General features: G+C 44.0%; 1 pseudogene; it reads right to left on the reverse strand.

Moving 5' to 3' along the window:
• Positions 1–4,208: 4,208 nt before the first annotated feature.
• On the reverse strand, positions 4,209–6,729 carry LOC127315943 (cinnamoyl-CoA reductase 1-like; annotated as a pseudogene).
• Between the last annotated feature and the right edge of the window lie 10,879 nt (positions 6,730–17,608).

Here is a 17,608-nt window from a genome sequence, read left to right on the forward strand (position 1 = left end):
CGGACTGTTATGTTTTGACAGATTCTGTCTTTTATTTCGCATTGCCTCTTTTACTGTGTTTGAGTGGGTTTCTTTGCTCCATTAAATTTCAGTAACTTTGGGTAATGTCCAGAATTGTTGGGAATGATTGTGTCCTCTCTGAGCATGTGAATTTTTTATTATGCACTAACCCTCTAATGAGATTGTTTTGAGTTGGGTGTGGAGGAAGTTTTCAAGGATCAAGAGAGGAGGATGATATAATACGATCAAGAAGAATGAAAAGTCTAAGTTTGGGGATGCCCACGTGGTTCATCCCTGCATATTTCAAGAAGACTCAAGCGTCTAAGTTTGGGGATGCCCATGCATCCCCTTCTTCATCAACAACTTATCAGGTCACCTCTAGTGAAACTATATTTTTATTCGGTCACATCTTATGTGCTTTACTTGGAGCGTCTGTGTGCTTTTATTTTCGTTTTGTTATCTTAGTTCTCTGAATAAATCGGATCCTATCATGCTTGTGTGGCAGAGAGACACACTCCGCTTTTTCATTTGAACACTTGTGTTCTTCGTTTTACTTTTAATGTTCATTACAAAAGTTGAAAGCTGCTGCAGTTATTGCTATTTGGTTGGAAACAGAAAATGCTTCATGTGGTAATTACTATATTGTCTTGAATAATTTGATACTTGGCAATTGTTTTGAGCTCTCAAGTAGATCATGTTTAAGCTCTTGCATCATGTGGTTTAAATCTATTAGTGGAGAACTACCGTAGAACTTGTTGAAATTTGGTTTGCATGATTGGTCTCTCTAAAGTCTAGATATTTTCTTGTAAAAGTGTTTGACCAACAAGGAAGACAGTGTAGAGTCTTATAATGCTTGCAATATGTTCTTATCTAAGTTTTGCTGTACCGGTTCATACTTGTGTTTGCTTCAAACAACCATGCTAGCCAAATCATTGTACTGAGAGGGAATGCTTCTCGTGCATCCAAAACCTTGAGCCAAAACCTATGCCATTTGTGTCCACCATAACTACCTACTATGTGGTATTTCTCTGCCATTCCAAAGTAAATTGCTTGCGTGCTACCTTTAAAATTTCATTCCTTGTCTTTGCAATACATAGCTCATGGGAAAGTAGCCTAAAAACTATTGTGGTAAAGAATATGTTGCTTATATATCTTATTTCTTATAAGTTGCTTGTTGAGCGGTAACCATGTTTCTGGGGACGCCATCAACTGTTACACCTTTGTTGAATATCATGTGAGTTGCTATGCATGTTCGTCTTGTCTGAAGTAAGGGAGATTTGTCATGATTAAATGGTTTGAGTATGCATATTGTTAGTGAAGAACATTGGGCCGCCAACCAAAGCCATGTATCATGGTGGAAGTTTCAACTTGGACATTAATCCTCAATCTCTTATGAGAATATTATCTGTTGTTGAATGCTTAAGCATTAAAGAGGAGTCCATTATCTGTTTTCTATGTTGTCCCGGTATGGATGTCCTCAAGTTGAGATCTATCAAAAACGAGAAATCAAATGCGATCTATCTCCTTGGACCTTTGTATAGGCGGCATAGAGGTACCCCTTTGTGACACTTGGTTGAAACATATGTAATGCAATGATAATCCATGGAAATCCGAGCTAATTAGGACAAGGTGCGAGCACTATTGGTATTTGATGCATGAGGCTTGCAACTTATAGGATGTTTTATGCATAACACATATGAATTATTACTACCGTTGACAAAATTGTTTCCATGTTTTCAAAATAAAAAAGCTCTAGCACATAAGTAATCCCTGCTTCCCTCTGCGAAGGGCCTTTCTTTTACTTTATGTTGAGTCAGTTTACCTACTTCTTTCCATCTTAGAAGCAAACACTTGTGTCAACTGTGTGCATTGATTCTTACATACTTGCTTATTTGCACTCATCATATTACTTTGTGTTGACAATTATCCATGAGATATACATGTTGAAAGTTGAAAGCAACTGCTGAAACTTATATCTTCCTTTGTATTACTTCAAAACCTTCTATTAAGAATTTATTGCTTTAGGAGTTAACTCTTATGCAAGACTTATTGATGCTTGTCTTGAAAGTACTATTCATGAAAAGTCTTCGCTATATGATTCAGTTGTTTAGTCATTGTCTTTACCATTGCTTTGAATCACTTCATTCATCTCATATGCTTTACAATAGTATTGATCAAGATCATGTTGGTAGCATGTCACTTCAGAAATTATCCTTGTTATCGTTTACCTACTCGAGGGCGAGTAGGAACTAAGCTTGGGGATGCTTGATACGTCTCAAATGTATCTATAATTTCTGATGTTCCATGCTAGTTTTATGACAATACCTACATGTTTTGTTCATACTTTATATCATTTTGATGCATTTTCCGGAACTAACCTATTAACAAGATGCCGAAGCGCCAGTTCCTGTTTTCTGCTGTTTTTGGTTTCAGAAATCTTACACAGGAAATATTCTCGGAATTGGACGAAACAAAAGGCCACGTTCTTATTTTTCCAGGGGCTTCACGGAGTCCGACGGAGAGACGAAGGGGGGCCACGAGGAGTCCACACCATAGGGGGGCGCGGGCCACCCCTTGGCCGCGCCACCAGGTGGGGACCCCACCTCGGGACTCCACCGACATCGCCCCTTCGCCTATATATGCTCCCAGATGTGAAAACCCTAAAACAATCGACGATATTCCACGAAGAGTTCCGTAGCCGCCGCCATCGCGAAGACAAGCTTCAGGGGACATAAGTCTCTGTTCCGGCACGCCACCGGGATGGGGAATTGCCCCCGGAGTCATCTCCATCGACACCACCGCCATCTTCATCGCCATTGCTGTCTCCTATGATGGAGGGAGTAGTTCTCCCCCGAGGCTGTGGGCTCTACCGGTAGCTATGTGGTTCATCTCTCTCTCCCATGGTGTGATCTTTATGTGATCATGAGCTTTGTATCACTATTAATCTATGTGCTACTCTAGTGATGTTATTAAATTAGTCTATTGCTCCTCCATGATGTAAAGTTGACAGTGTGTGCATCATGTAGTACTTGACATAGGTTATGATTGTAATCTCTTGTAGATTATGAAGTTAACTATTACTATGATAGTATTAATGTGATCTATTCCTCCTTTCATAGATATTGGTGACAGTGTGTATGCTATGTTAGTACTCGGTCTAAATTGCAATGGTCTATTATGCACTCTAGAGGTTACTTTAATATGAACTCCGGACGTTGTGGAGCTTGTTTACTCCGGTTTGAGGTGTGCTTTTGCAGCCCTACACAATGAATGGTGTTTGTTATCTAACAAGAGAGTGTTAAAGAGTAGCATTTATTTATTCAATTATGTGATCATTGTTGAGAGTGTCCACTAGTGAAAGTACGATTGCTAGGCCTTATTTCTAAGCATTGAAACACCGTTTCCAACAAGTTCTGCTACATGTTTGCTTGCTGCCATTTTTATTTCGGATTGCAATTACTAATTATAATCATCCATATTACTTGTATTTCACTATCTCTTCGCCGATCTAGTGCACCTATACATCTGACAAGTGTATTAGGTGTGTCGGGGACACAAGAGACTTCTTGTATCTTAATTGCAGGGTTGCTTGAGAGGGATATCTTTGACCTCTACCTCCCTGAGTTCGATAAACCTTGGGTGATTCACTTAAGGGAAATTTGCTGCTGTTCTACAAACCTCTGCTCTTGGAGACCCAACACTGTCTACAGGAATAGAAGCGTGCGTAGACATCAGTGGGAGCGATTGATGTTATTTGGTCGCTCTCGCTATGTAGATATGACACGGTTTTTAATAATAATAATATTTCTCTAATGTAGGTTATCTACTGATGCACCGCTACGTTTTGTTTGTGGTCACCTCTACTGTGTGCGAGCACCGAGACCTCTTTACGAAGGTGTCTACACGGTTAGAGAATACGGCGAAGGATATTTTTTCCCAACATGGATGACAGCGTGATTTTCGGAGGATCATCTCCTCATTAGCTTTGTTCTGTTTCGATATTTCTGTATAGACTTTTAATTCTCTTATGGTGTTATATTTTGGATTTGTTCTGCTGTGTGCATCCTAGTTATGCAGATGACGGGTGTAATGCTTAAACTTAAGTAATAAAAACGCTCATTATCGAAAAAGGCACCAATCCGTGAATTAAACATCGTTATGCAAACATAAATTTTGCCCAAGAATGTTTTTGTGGACCGTGGGAACAAATGAAATTATTGACTTTGACGTTTTTTCATGGCTTCGTTACACAAAAGTACACCATATGTATGTCACTGGGAGGGGCAGCGTCCTGTGGGCTACTGTGAGAAGAGTTTTAAAATTTGAAGTGGTCGGCACCTTATTGAATCGAATCATCATTGCTGGCCCAGCGGAGCCTAAATCTTGTTGTAAACAGGAGGGAAACGCCATGGCGCCGCCCCCGCCACATCGTCCAGAACCCCTGCTTGACAGAACTCGACGGTGTCGTCGATGGTCTCCTCCAGCGATCGGAACTCCCACCCAGCCTTCTTCAGCTTGTCGGAGGTCATCGGCGCCGGGTGCTCCATGTCATTGATGCTGTCCCTGCAATTTTACCACGGTGAACGCAGTCAACCAATGCTCGACGTTCGTTTCAATCTAGCAGCGCATCGGCGGTGTCTCGAACGTCGACGATGTGCCAGAGCTTGTCCCTCATCTGGTCAGGTCCTCCTGCAGCCACCAACACTCGTCGAAACATGAGAAAAAAATATCAAGAAGAAGACGTATGAATGATGATTAGGTGTTGTGAGATGATGATTGAATTTGAAGGCTTGAAGTTACCTTTCAGGAAGTAGATCAGGAACTGGTTGCTGGCGTTCACCGTTGGCTGCAGCAGGGGACCAAACACCACCGCTGGGTTGAGAATGACCACATCCAAGCCGGTCTTCTCTCCGTATTCATGCGCCGCCTTTTCTGCTGTGATCTTGGAAACTGAATACCAGTCCTGCAGAATCCATGGGGAAGAAAACGAAATCAGAAGTCTATGGAAAATTGTTGGCTTTAAGATCACACGAAAAACATTGTGCTTCTCTGCTAGTACCTCATTATTCCTGCAAAATTCTTCGTCTGACCAGCTGTTCTCATCTTTGAACTTGTATGTGGGCCAATCTTTGGGGTTGCTATCCACGGCAACAATGGATGACACGACAACCACTCGCCTAACCTTAGCGGCAGATGCAGCCTCCGGTACATTTTTGGTACCATCAACAGCAGGACGCACGACTTCTAGGTGTATGAAATACCTTCAGCCTAAGATTACACTCTGAAACATGTGATGAATTAGATCTTTACAACTTGCGGTGGTGCTACGGCGGGGATCGGCTCGAGGACGGGCTCCCGGTCGCTTGAGCACCATGTCACGGAAAGAGGCGGAGAGTGGCGGTGGCGGAGGGTGGACGGGGATGGAGCGGGCGGTGGCGGCGCACCTGATCGCTGCGAGCGAACCCTCGCGGAGCCACAACCAGGAACTGGATGCGGGATTGGGCCGCTCGGGCCCACCGAGCCGCACGTCCTGGCGCCTCCAGAGCAGCACAGGCCCATGCGGCCCAGGCGGCCCATGCCCGTAGTGCGGCTCCTCCCCGAGCGACTCCTGCGCGGCAAAATCTATACACCGAACAGGTCGGTGGCTACCGGCCACCGCACACCCCTGGTCGGATATGGGCCAGGCCCATTTGTGGCTGTTTAGCTGTAGCAGTTCGTTTTTCCTTTTCTTTTCTTTTCTGGTTTTTTTTTTCTGTTTTCTTTTCTTTTTTCTGTTTTCGATTTTGTTTATATTTTTTCAGATTCGAAAATTTTAATTTCTAAAAATTGTTTAGATTATAAAATATTTAAATAAAAAAATGTTTAAATTTGAAAATCATTCAAATTTGAGAATCGTTCAAATTTGAAAACCGTTCAAATATAAAATTTGTTTAAATTTGAAAATTGTTCTAAATATGAAAATCGTTAAGATTAAAAATTTGTTCAAATTTGGAAATTGTTCATAGAAAAAAAATATTTTTGTTCAAATTTAAAAATGTTAAAATCTGAAAAATGTTCAGATTTTTTAAAAGTGATTTCTTTTAATTTGATTTTTTTTTAAATTTTTAACAAATATTCAGATTAAAAAAATGTTTTAAAAAAGAAAACAAACAACAGAAAACAAAAAAAAAATGAAAAACAAAAAAACAAAAAAATAAGAAGTGAGAATGTTGGGCCGGTCCAACAACCCGCCTGGGGGGTGTGCAGCGCCTGGTCCGTGCCGACCAGGTCGGCGTACAACACCCCCTTCCTGCGCCCCCGACGCGGAAGGAAGCGGCTGCGGCGGCGGCAGCAGAGCCAGTTGCTCCGCCCCGCGCACGGCTGCGTCCCCTGTGGCCTCCGGCGACCCGCTCCGCCCTGTGCCGCTCACCTCCGACGCGCCCCTGGATGAGTCCTCCATCGATGGCGACGGCGCTGCAGGACCATTCCGCCCGATGGATCCCGCAACAGCGGCTGACGTCGATGCCCCTGGCCGAAGCCCCGACAACTCCGAGGAGGCGAGCGGCGCGGCCGACCACGACGTGAGTAGACAACGCAGTCGCCGAACGTCACCGTCCCCGGCGGAGAGCATCGCGCGGCGACCTCCGCGCGAGTAGCTTCCTCGTCCGCCACGTCCGCCCAACAGCGTCCCTGGATGGACTCAGGGAGGTCCACCGCCTGCGGAGCCTCGTCTGTCCTCACCGTCGACATCGTGGGGCCGCGCACGTCCTTAGACCATCTCAAACCGCATCCCCAAGCGTCCCTCAAAACGCGCCGGATCGAGCGTTGGGGGGACGTGTTTTATTCGTGCCGCGTTTGGGGGACATCGTTCCTCAGTTGCGTCCCCCAAACTCCTCCCCCAAATGAATATTGGTGCACGAAAATAAAGGTTTTCATTCAATTTTGATTATATATTACAAAGTTTGAATGAAAACGGCTAGCTTTCATCTAAACCTAGCCTACTGACTGCCCGGCAATGGCCCCGCCGCGTCGTCGCCTCCCCTACGCCGCAGCTCCTCCTGCGCGCGCCTCCTCTCCTTGCGTTCGGCGGTGGCCCGACGGCTCCGCTCCCGCCGCGCGTCCTCCTCCGCCCTCCCCTGCTGCGCCGCCTGGAGGGAGAGCTCGACGGCGCACGAATCTGCGCCTCTTCGCGGGCACGGGCGTCGTCCTGGAGCTTCTTCTCCGACTCGAAGGACTCGACGAGCGCGCGTTGCTGATCGGCCGTTTCGTCCGGGTGCAGCCCGTCGTCGTCGGACCACTCGAACTCGTCGTCGTCCTCCACCTCGGTCTCCTTCGCCTCGGCCTCCTCCTCCTCCATTGGCGCATCATCCTCCACATCTGTTGGCGCCTCCATCATCGCCGCCGCCAACACGTCGGCCTCCGCCGCCAACTGGTCCGCCCGCCTCCCCCAGATCGCCGCCAGCGCCGCCTCCCGCTGCTGACGCTCCTCCACCGCCATCTGCTGCTGGCGCTCGATCGACTCCCGCCGCCGGCGCTCGATCGACTCCCGCCGCCGGCGCTCGATCGACTCCCGCCGTTCTCGGTACAGCGCATCCCGCTCAACGCGCTGGCGCCGGCGCTCGTCAACCCACCGCTGCTCCATCTCCTGCCCGTACCGGCACTGTCGCGCCTCTTGTCCCGTCGAGGCGTTGAACGCCGCAACGGTGTCGCACTGCTGCTCGTGCCACGCTGCTGCCGCCGCGGCCTCGCCAACAGCGGGGCCATGGGCGCAGAACGCCGCTAGATCCGCCGCCTGCGCCGCCTCCCGCTGCTGGCGGGCCTGCTGCTCTATTGCCTCCCGCCGCTGCTGACGGTGTGCACGCCACCGCTCTTCCCGGGCCGCGGGGTCGGTGTCGACCTGCGTTTCCGGGACTGCAAGTGGGGGAGACGGCGGTGGAGGGAAGTGGCCAACGCCGGGGCGGTTCGCCATTGCCACTGGTGGTGGAGGAGACGGCGGTGGAGCGACGAGAGCTGTGTTTGTTGCCGGCGGGGTGTGGTGGCTACCATTGAGCCGGGAGACCTTTTATAGACGCCGGCGTCGGGAAGAAAGTGCGGGAACAGGCGAGAAGAGGCGGGAAGATCGCGCGGGAACGGGCGGTGGCGTGCGAACGCCGGCGACGCGTGGAGGCTACGCAGCACCGACGAGACGTCTCGCCTGCCCCTCCGTCGCCATTAAGGCAAATATGTCGCCGTGTGTCACTGCGCGCGAATAACTTCCGTCGCGAGGTAGGCGACGGTTAGGTTAAAATTAACTGTGCCGCTGACGGGTCGGCCCCGCCACTCTCCGCCTCGCTTTTCGTTGTGTCCGGCGTGCCCGGAGCGTCCCCTGTGGGACGGGGACGGGCTCGGGGCACCGGACACCGTATCGGGGCGCGCCGGACAAAATTCGGGTTTGGGGGACGTGGCTGGAACAGTTTTTTGGTCTGGCACGCCCCAAATTGCTTTGGAGGACGCTTTGGGGGACGTGGCTGGAGATGCTCTTAGGTCCTAGCGTCGACGGGGACCTCCAAGGCGCCACCTTTCCTCATCTCCTCTCGCCCCGTACTTCTGAGCTCTTGATTCTATGTTCCTGATGCACCGCATCTTTCCCCTCGTTGGCAACATTCTAATGGGATACAAGATGCATAGAGTTTCTTTGTATTCTCTCTCTCGCCGGCTTATTCATGTTGCCACTTTGAGCGATCCGTGAGTTTATAATCCTAATTATCGTACTATTCAAAATTTTAAAACTTTGCAATAAAAAGGTGTGTACATCACTCTGATGCAGAGGCTGGGGTTTTATCCCTATTTCGAAAAAAAGAGGTTATAGTCCTAGTGAGGCTTCATGGAATAATACACAATCTAGCTATGTAGCTAATCAGCTATGCCGTTGTCTCTGTAGTATAATACCTCTTGTTAGGAGAGTAGGGTATGGGATTAAGGGAAACCGGCGAAACGGTATGTTCTTATATAAAGTTTTGTCGTGGGCCAGCGCGCGGCACGCCAGATCGCCGAAAGTGGAAGTCAACGGCGGCTCAAGAGACTGACGAATCTGAAAGTCACCGGCGGCATGTATGAGCTGCACTAAATTAGCTCTCTCAGGTTCTTCCTTTGCTTTATCTTTATACGGAGTACATTGATAAAACTCCAGCTATGCACACATGCGGAAGGGTGTACGGACGGTGGGCGCCTGACGTAGGGGCCAGGGCATACAGATTTCTCAGTCGTCACCAGATTATTTCACCTGTCTCTCCGGGGAAGATGGAACAAAAAACCCTTCCGCGAGTGTGCATAGCATATGAGTGATCCGTATATACTTTTGGGATAAACAGTTAACAGTAAACACAAATCGATCTCACTTTCATGTGTAGCGCTTGATAAAACAAAGACGTGCTTCTTCTATCTTGAGCAGATGAGCAGCTTCGTTGGTTCTTTCCCGTAGCACGTACTGCGCATATCTTGAGCAGATCGGTCGGCGGCTAGTTAGATTGCCACAAGATCGTTCGCCGGTAGTGCCGAGAAATTAACATGTAGCCGCAAGTATACAGGGAGATGATCGATTGATCGATCAGGAAGTTTGTATACTCATGGGGAAGCGAGATTGCAGCACATGAAGCATCTATTTTGCAGCCATACATTGTACTACTAAAGTACACTCTATCTGTCTGTCTGTGTTTAAGAACCGTAGTGATAAGCCATTGATTAGTAAGTACTCGATCGCTAGCAAGAGGGAATCCAATGTTTTTTGCTATGACCAGGTGCTGTCGGCGTTAGGATATGATGGCGGTCATTTCTCCTTTTTCCAAAGAAAAGAAGATATTGTCGGGGTTTCATACTACACCGATCCATAAGCCTCCGATCAGTATCTTCCTGCTGCGTATTACAGAAACATAAGGTGGCCCTTTGACCCTTTGTGTCTCTCGCTTAGCCGGTCATTATTAGTAGCGATACTTTGAACTTTTGAATATTTGGGCCAGTTTCCCAAATAAGTTGAGTTACTGGTTTTTCATGCATGTGCATTCCAGGAGAGACGGGGCATACACAATACATCAAGAAAGATACAACATCTGGCTTCTAGATTTGGGGAATGAGTACAACGAACCAAAACTAAGCGACAGATCATTGGGGATAGTACATCTGGTCAACAAACCACACAATCAAACAAACAGTGCGATATCTATTTTTCATTGGGGAAATTATGCAAGGAGATCAGAGAATTATTACTGAATCACGAATGAAAAGTAGATCAAACGAAGAATCGGAACACTAAGTTTTACATGAAAACCCACAAATAGAAAATCCCACGAAACACACAGCATATCACAATAACTGATAGAAGTATTAGAATACACGAGAGGATAAACCCACTACGTGCTATCAATACAGTGGAAATATATCAGTCTATTATATAAACAATTGGAACTATATATAGATGCGAACAACTCTCTTTCTTTGCGGACAGAAAACAGAGTTATAAATGTGCCCTCTACGGCTATCAATATGGTGAAACTCTATCAATCTATTATATAAATAATTGGAACTATATGTAGAGGCGAACAAATCTCTTTCTTTGGGGACACAAAATATAGTTATAGATGTGCTATGTCTAGCACAGTTAGCACGACGTAGTTAGTCCGAACTCCTTTTGAAATACAACATGTATATAAGATTTAGGTCATATTCAAAAATCACCTTGAGCCGAAGTCCCTTACAAGAGTCATAAATAGCATTCAATTCCTCAATTGAAGTTATCACAAATAAATTTTGTGCCTTGAAACGTTCATAAGCCAAAAACTGTTGATTTCTAATGGCTTATGAACAAATCCATGACATAGTCCGAAACTGTCCCTGTAAAACAACTGCCGTATGAAGGAACCTCCCCAACAGAACTTCAACTTTGCAATATATCATTCTTGAAAGAGCATAGACAACTGAAATGCACTGAAATTTAAGTACTAAATGTTATAATATCTATCATAAATTAATCTCCTCCTTGTACCTCAAATCATCCTCATCACAAACTTGAGTATCAAAGCGAAACCTTCACATGCGTAATAATAAAAACTCTAGAGAGCGAAGATTATATGTTGGCTACTAACAGGCTTAATAATCACCTCCTCCATTATTTTCTGATAACTAATTTGTGCGCTTCATGTAACTGTATCAATATAATATTTGGAATTTTATCCATAATATCTCCCGACAGGCTACAGTTCACAAATTCTACCTTAAACTGGAAAGTATCAAAACATATCAGTGGTAAATCGTCAAACATAGGTGGCGTGGGGATTCTTTGTTTTCTCCTCAGCATTCCAGTCAGTAATATGCTTATTTCCGGCTTGTGCCAACAATGCTTCCACCTTGACTTGCCATAGAGAATACTTTGTGTCACAGTTCAACAGTGATAGATCGTACTTCATGGACCTGTGCACAAAGCAGTACAAGCCCAAAGAGAAAAATTCTTTGCAGAATTTAAATTAAATGCACGGAGTAAGAAATACAAAATAGATAGCACCTGGTTATGTGTCGAACCCGGACGTAGGAATCGGAGAGGAAAAGTTTGAACTAGTACTCCTCCTAGGAACTTTACGAGAACTAGAAAAGGAGCTTATCTCCTTGCGTGAAAGAGAAGATCTGGAGTTTAGGACGTGGTTGCTTTTCCTCGATATTTGATCCGGCTGAGTTGATTGATAAATCTGGTGTACAGCTTCTCTTCATGAAGGGTACATCAGCAGCGACCAACCGGGATCGGAAGCCACACGGAATTCCAGTTGATCTCCGTGATCGCGACTGGAACAACGAAGTTGATCGCTGTGCGGACGGATCAGCGACTCGACGAAGTTGATATTGTAGGAACCGCTTAAGATGGCTTATAGAGCGCTGCCGAAACTGTGTCAATCTCTCAGGTTGAATCTCAGGAACCAGAACCGTGGTGAAGCTGTGATGCCGCGAGACTGCGTTTGTTGATCCAATTGACGCTGCGCCATGCTGTCCCAGGAGCGCAGCACCTCGGGCAGGAGGTCGATCTTGAAGCCGTCGGCTCTGATATCAGTTGTTACACAACTAATCATTAACCCGTGCACCTGCACGGTCTAGTTATTATTTGTAAGCCTTGCAAATTTTGGAAAAGAGAAAAATACATCATATACGAAAATTTGCAGTAATCGGAATTTTAAAAGAATAACCTTAGCCATAGCAATGAGTGATTATACCTTAAGAGAATCTTAGGCTTGATTTTTCAATTCGATAGTATATGATTGAACTATATTAATAACTAGATGATTCCTCGCGCGCTGCTGCGGAACATTTAACAAAAAAGGTGTTAATTTGAAGATGCTTGCGGAAATAGGTGCATACACATTTTAAGTGGAACTTGCATACAATCAATGTAGGAATAGAATAATCACAACCTAAATGATTCAGAAACATTTGACGTGCTAAGTTTCTAGAATTAGATGATATAGATGTCCTTTAAATTTTATGGTGCTTGCATATATGCATGAAAAACAGAAGAAATAAGTGCTCTGTCCAGAGCAGCAAAATCATCTCTGGTGGGACGCAAGATAACTGATGCCATGATCGATAATCATACATACCTTTGGAAGTTCTGCCCCTATTTAGCCCCTGACTTCTGGACGGAAGCCTCTAAAGCAAACTGACAATATGTATTTCTTTAGCTGATCTGTCACATTTTCTGTGAGCAAACGGGATGATTAAAGAATACAATCCTGCACCAATGATTGTTAATGTTTATTGTTCAGATCCATGAAATTAGTGGTGTTGATACAATTCGTTTATCTGAATAGAGCGGCCAGGTTTAGCTTAGTACTACCTTTAGTTAATATATAATATTTACCTTTAGTTAATAAAGACGTGTATCTTTGCCACCGTGACAGTTAAGGCTTAGTTCAAAAAAACACGAGTTCTGCGCAGGATGCAATAGAAGTGAAGTAACTTGTACACTTTCAAGCGGTGAAGCTTATTGTACTACAGTGAACAAATCAGGCTTATTTCATATAGCCCACATATCAGGAGGACCAACGGTTTGACAGGAAGTATTCACAAGGGGATATGTGATCCGGTAGAAGAATCCTTACCTTATATGCATACCTGATGTAGGTAGAAACTGTATATAACATTCACGAAAGAAAACTGAATCAAGGTTGCTTATCTCTGCATCAAAACTGTAGGCACCAAATATAGAGTTCAGAGAAATGTTTGCTTGCATTACTCGCTGATTACCATGGATCGCAGTACCTGTATCGTTGGCAAGCAAGCGTATGGTTGCTGACCACCATGATGAACCATGAGAGCAGGGATCTTTATGACAGAGAAAAGCAACAACACAATATACATATGGTATTATGGATTGTCCAGAATTTGCAAGAACACCAGCAGTCGACCAGCCTCATCTACAGGAGCTGTCGCTTGGTAGACGCTGACACACTGAATCCTTACCTGCTTTTGGAGGGGGATTGGCGAGGCTGCTCTAGCCATTTGTGGCGAAATGATATTTGCCTTGTGTGTCACCCAGAACGAAAACCAAACGCCCACACATAGACCGAACTTTCTTCTTTACCCACGACGTGCCAATCCAGGCGCCAAAATTGCCATTACTATGATAGCAAGAGCTCTATTTTTATTCCCCGACTCTGTGCTACCGCTGATGGTGGAGGCGTGTGAATATGAAACTCAAGAAGAATGAAGGATCTAGGGCTGAGTCTTGGCGGAAGAGACATTGAGTCGATGATGCATTCCCTGCTACTCCATGCGCTGCCGTGAAGTTCCTTTGGCGCCGCTCAGATTAATAGCCATGATTCATCGGCAATAAAAACCCATTATCATCCGTTATAGGAGTCCAAGGATCAGTTGTTAATCACATGAAAGAGAGACGATGATGCATTTTTAGATAAGAAAATAAATAGGATGGTCCACCGCCATGCATGCATAGGATGGAACCAACGTCTGAGCTGAAGTTGAGGCGACGTTCTGTTGGCGAAAAAACATATGTGAAGATCCGCTGAGGTGGCTCATTTGCTTAGGTGGATAGGTTGCATGTGGATATGTGGTGGGACTGCTGAGGTGGCATAGCTGCATGTAGAGAAATAGGTTAGTGGGGATGAACTTCTTAGTTATATAGGATACAGATTTACATAGAGTAGAACAACATGCTTAAGCTCTAAATTGTTGAATTGAAGAGTATAACTTCCTCCTTTTACCCAAAAACGATGCAATGAAAGTTGCAAAAGATGAGAACATGATTACACATATAATCTTAATTTGAGATATAAGACATTTTTTAAATAGAGACGTCGGAAAACACATGGCTATTGAAGAAACCATGCTTGAGTGGATTGTTCTATTTAAGAACCATTATGAGGGATTATTGGCAAACAATATGACATGAGTGGATAGAAAATTATGGAATTGTACGTGAATATATGTTGGAATCCTTTGCAAATTATTTACCTTAAATGCTTATATTTAAATGTATGCACATTTGGTAAAAAAAACTCATGTTAGAGAATAACCAAGATTCATATACAAAATGTTTCATATAAAGTGAAGAACCAATTATGTTTAATACGGGGTATTTCAGACGGAAAATATTTTTTCACATAAGTAGTAATAAAGAAAAGACTATCTTTCGTTGTAACCTTTAACCCAATACCAAAAATAAATTAGACATTAAAAGAACACCAATTCAGACAATGGTTGACTCATAGGAAAACATAAATATATGTTATTATGTGTACAATTATGGTGGTAGCTAGCAATATTTTGGAACAGTGTGATTATGGTTCTTGGATTTAACAACTGAACAGATTATTTTCACATTTTATTTGATAACTTATTACGTTGCTGATGCATTAATACTGTGAACAAATTCAAAGAATACGTGGGATATTTTGACAGGATACCGCGCATAATATCAGCTATTCATCTAGATGACTAATCACATGTGAACAAACTTTTAAAAGTTATATACCTATATGTGGTGGTGCCTGAACCAAGCAATTATTATTTCTCTGCTGCCTCTCACTGAGGACAACTATCTATAATAACGCATATGTATATAAGTTACTAATTCTAGATAATATCAAATTTTCATTACACGCTTTGTTCAATTTAAGAAAATGAGCACACGTCCCATAAAAAGAAGGTGATAAGACAACCTCTGTGGATATATCCATCAATCAGATAATAAGTCTGTCCTTTGTGGATAAACTCTTCTTCCTTCAACTGCTCGTTTAGGCATATCCTAATATTCCAGGTCATGTCAAAAAAGATCAAACCTCTACTACTCCAAGGCGAGAAAAATTACCATCAGAGTCAATCATTTTCATATAGGGTACGGTCAATTAAAGATGGATTATAAAATATATTATTCTCGCATACAATTTAAAGCACAACGTAATTTACAGTAGAATTACAAATTGTACAGCTGCTGCTTATAGTTTCAAGAAATGGCATATGCAGACCACATAGCCTGCGGCTTTTAATTATGATTATGAAGAATAAAAAAATCTAGACAGTATGAACAGAGGACCTATCATAAGAAACTCCTGACAAATCTAAAATTGCAAGAAAGCTTTTAATTGGTACCTAATCGAAAACATACATATATGTATGTGTTAATGAGCTGATGACACCAATATGCAGCCTGGATAATTCCTCAAATACATAAATTCTTAGGATAAGCCTATGTACCACACTTAAACAGTTCAAATATGCGGCCTGGAGTAGCAAACCTTATTTGCCTTGATGGAGGTCTGCTGCTCCCAGCATGCGACCACCCGTAGCAGTCATGGCTAAGGTGCAAATGATAAATTAATAGAATGTGAAAGGGAGAGAGGTTTAAAAGCAATGCAATCCTTGTGGAAGACAAAACCGAACACTTACCCTCAAAATTACATCTGATCGGCAACGGTGGCTGTGCCATGTTTTAGACATCAAACCGACCAATATCATTAGGCCTTAGGCTATATCAGAGTCACTGCACGCATATGAAAGGAGCTTGTTTAGAAAAAAAAGTAGTGTAATTTGTAATGGCCATTCCGCTACCACGGTACTTACCACTGTTTTCTCCACATGTATAAAAGATTATATTTATATGGCATATTGTACGAATTTAAATTTAAAGTTTTTTGTGAATTTGAACTGTTTGCTACATTGCTCCAGTTATATTGATAATATTTATTCTTGATAGGAAAATGCATAGATGAGTTTATACTTGTATCTTCAGTACTCCATTGCTACGCTATATTTGTTCTTGCATCATACAATCGCTTACATCTAATTTCATTGATTATCATAGTTAAAGAACGATGGTCAGCTGTGATAAAAAAACGTGAGATAATTAAGAACGATGCTCTGAACATAAGTAAGAAGAACAGACCTCTAACCGTTGTTCTAGCAGATGCAGTTGCCTGCAACCGTGCGGAACCATTATATTCGTCCGCCCGCCACCCAAAGCCCATGTAGGACGGCGCTGCGTATTGGAAAAGAAGTGCAGACGGAGATGCAGGTCTCCGTTCCTCAACTCCATGCTGCCCTGCTGATATTGACCACATACACATCAGTGATGGCAGATTATACCTGTACAGAAAATACGTTAGGTTAGTAGGTTGATGAGGGAGAAGCAAAACACATCTTCTGGAGATCCTTTGAGAAGATGAGGGTTCTCGGCTGCGGACGACATAGCTCACAGACGGCTTGCGCGGCAGAGGCAACTTCTTCATCTTGCACTGGCTGAATCGATCGGAGGCAGTTGAGGAGGCCAGATTGAACACACAATGGTATTATCCAAGGTTAGACAACGCATGTACATGTGCATCTGATGAAGCCATCAATCTGCAGTCCTGGAGAAGCGTTTGAACCTGATTGGAAAAATACCCGATTGAAAAAAGACAACTGCCCAGATCGATCCAGTCCAAGCTCCAGGGTATGTCGGTCTTCAACAAATATTGACCGCTGCGGCCACGCGCTTCTAGATCGAAATCGATCGCACGTGGTGGAACTCCAACAACTACGAATACATCATGGATTAATCGGATTGTGGGCGGGCCGGAGCTACCGTGTAGACAACTGCGGCGAGAACGGCTCATCGATGAGATTGGCGGCAGGCGGCGTGTCGCATGCACGCACGAGAAATAGCGATAAGAGAAACCCTAAATCCTGAGCTGCTTGACTCAGATGGTTCGGTGAAAAATCTTAAGCATGGCAATCTCTTTTTCCCTAGACAACTTGGACGCGTCCGCTTTTCGGGTAGCCTGCACGCGGCCGGTGAGATTTTAACAAACTCGTGCGGCACTTCATTCGGAGGCGGCTCTCTAATACATCTAACGTGTAACGTGTGTAACGTGTCTACGTAACTTACCACGGTACATTATAAATCACAATTTTCTCGACTAATCATGACCGTAAATTTTAGATCTAATTGTCTTAATTATTTTGATGATGTGGATTAACGTGGAGTCTTTTAAGGTGCCTCCAATTAGTAAATATAAGATATAAGATATAAGATAGTGCAAGTGCAATAAAAGTAGATCAGGTGAATAATAAGAAGAAGGATTTTTACGTGAAAAAGAAAATAGGTCGCCACGGGTAA

The sequence above is a fragment of the Lolium perenne genome, chromosome 7, assembly GCF_019359855.2.
Source record: "Lolium perenne isolate Kyuss_39 chromosome 7, Kyuss_2.0, whole genome shotgun sequence".
In the NCBI taxonomy this organism is placed as follows: Eukaryota; Viridiplantae; Streptophyta; class Magnoliopsida; order Poales; family Poaceae; genus Lolium; species Lolium perenne.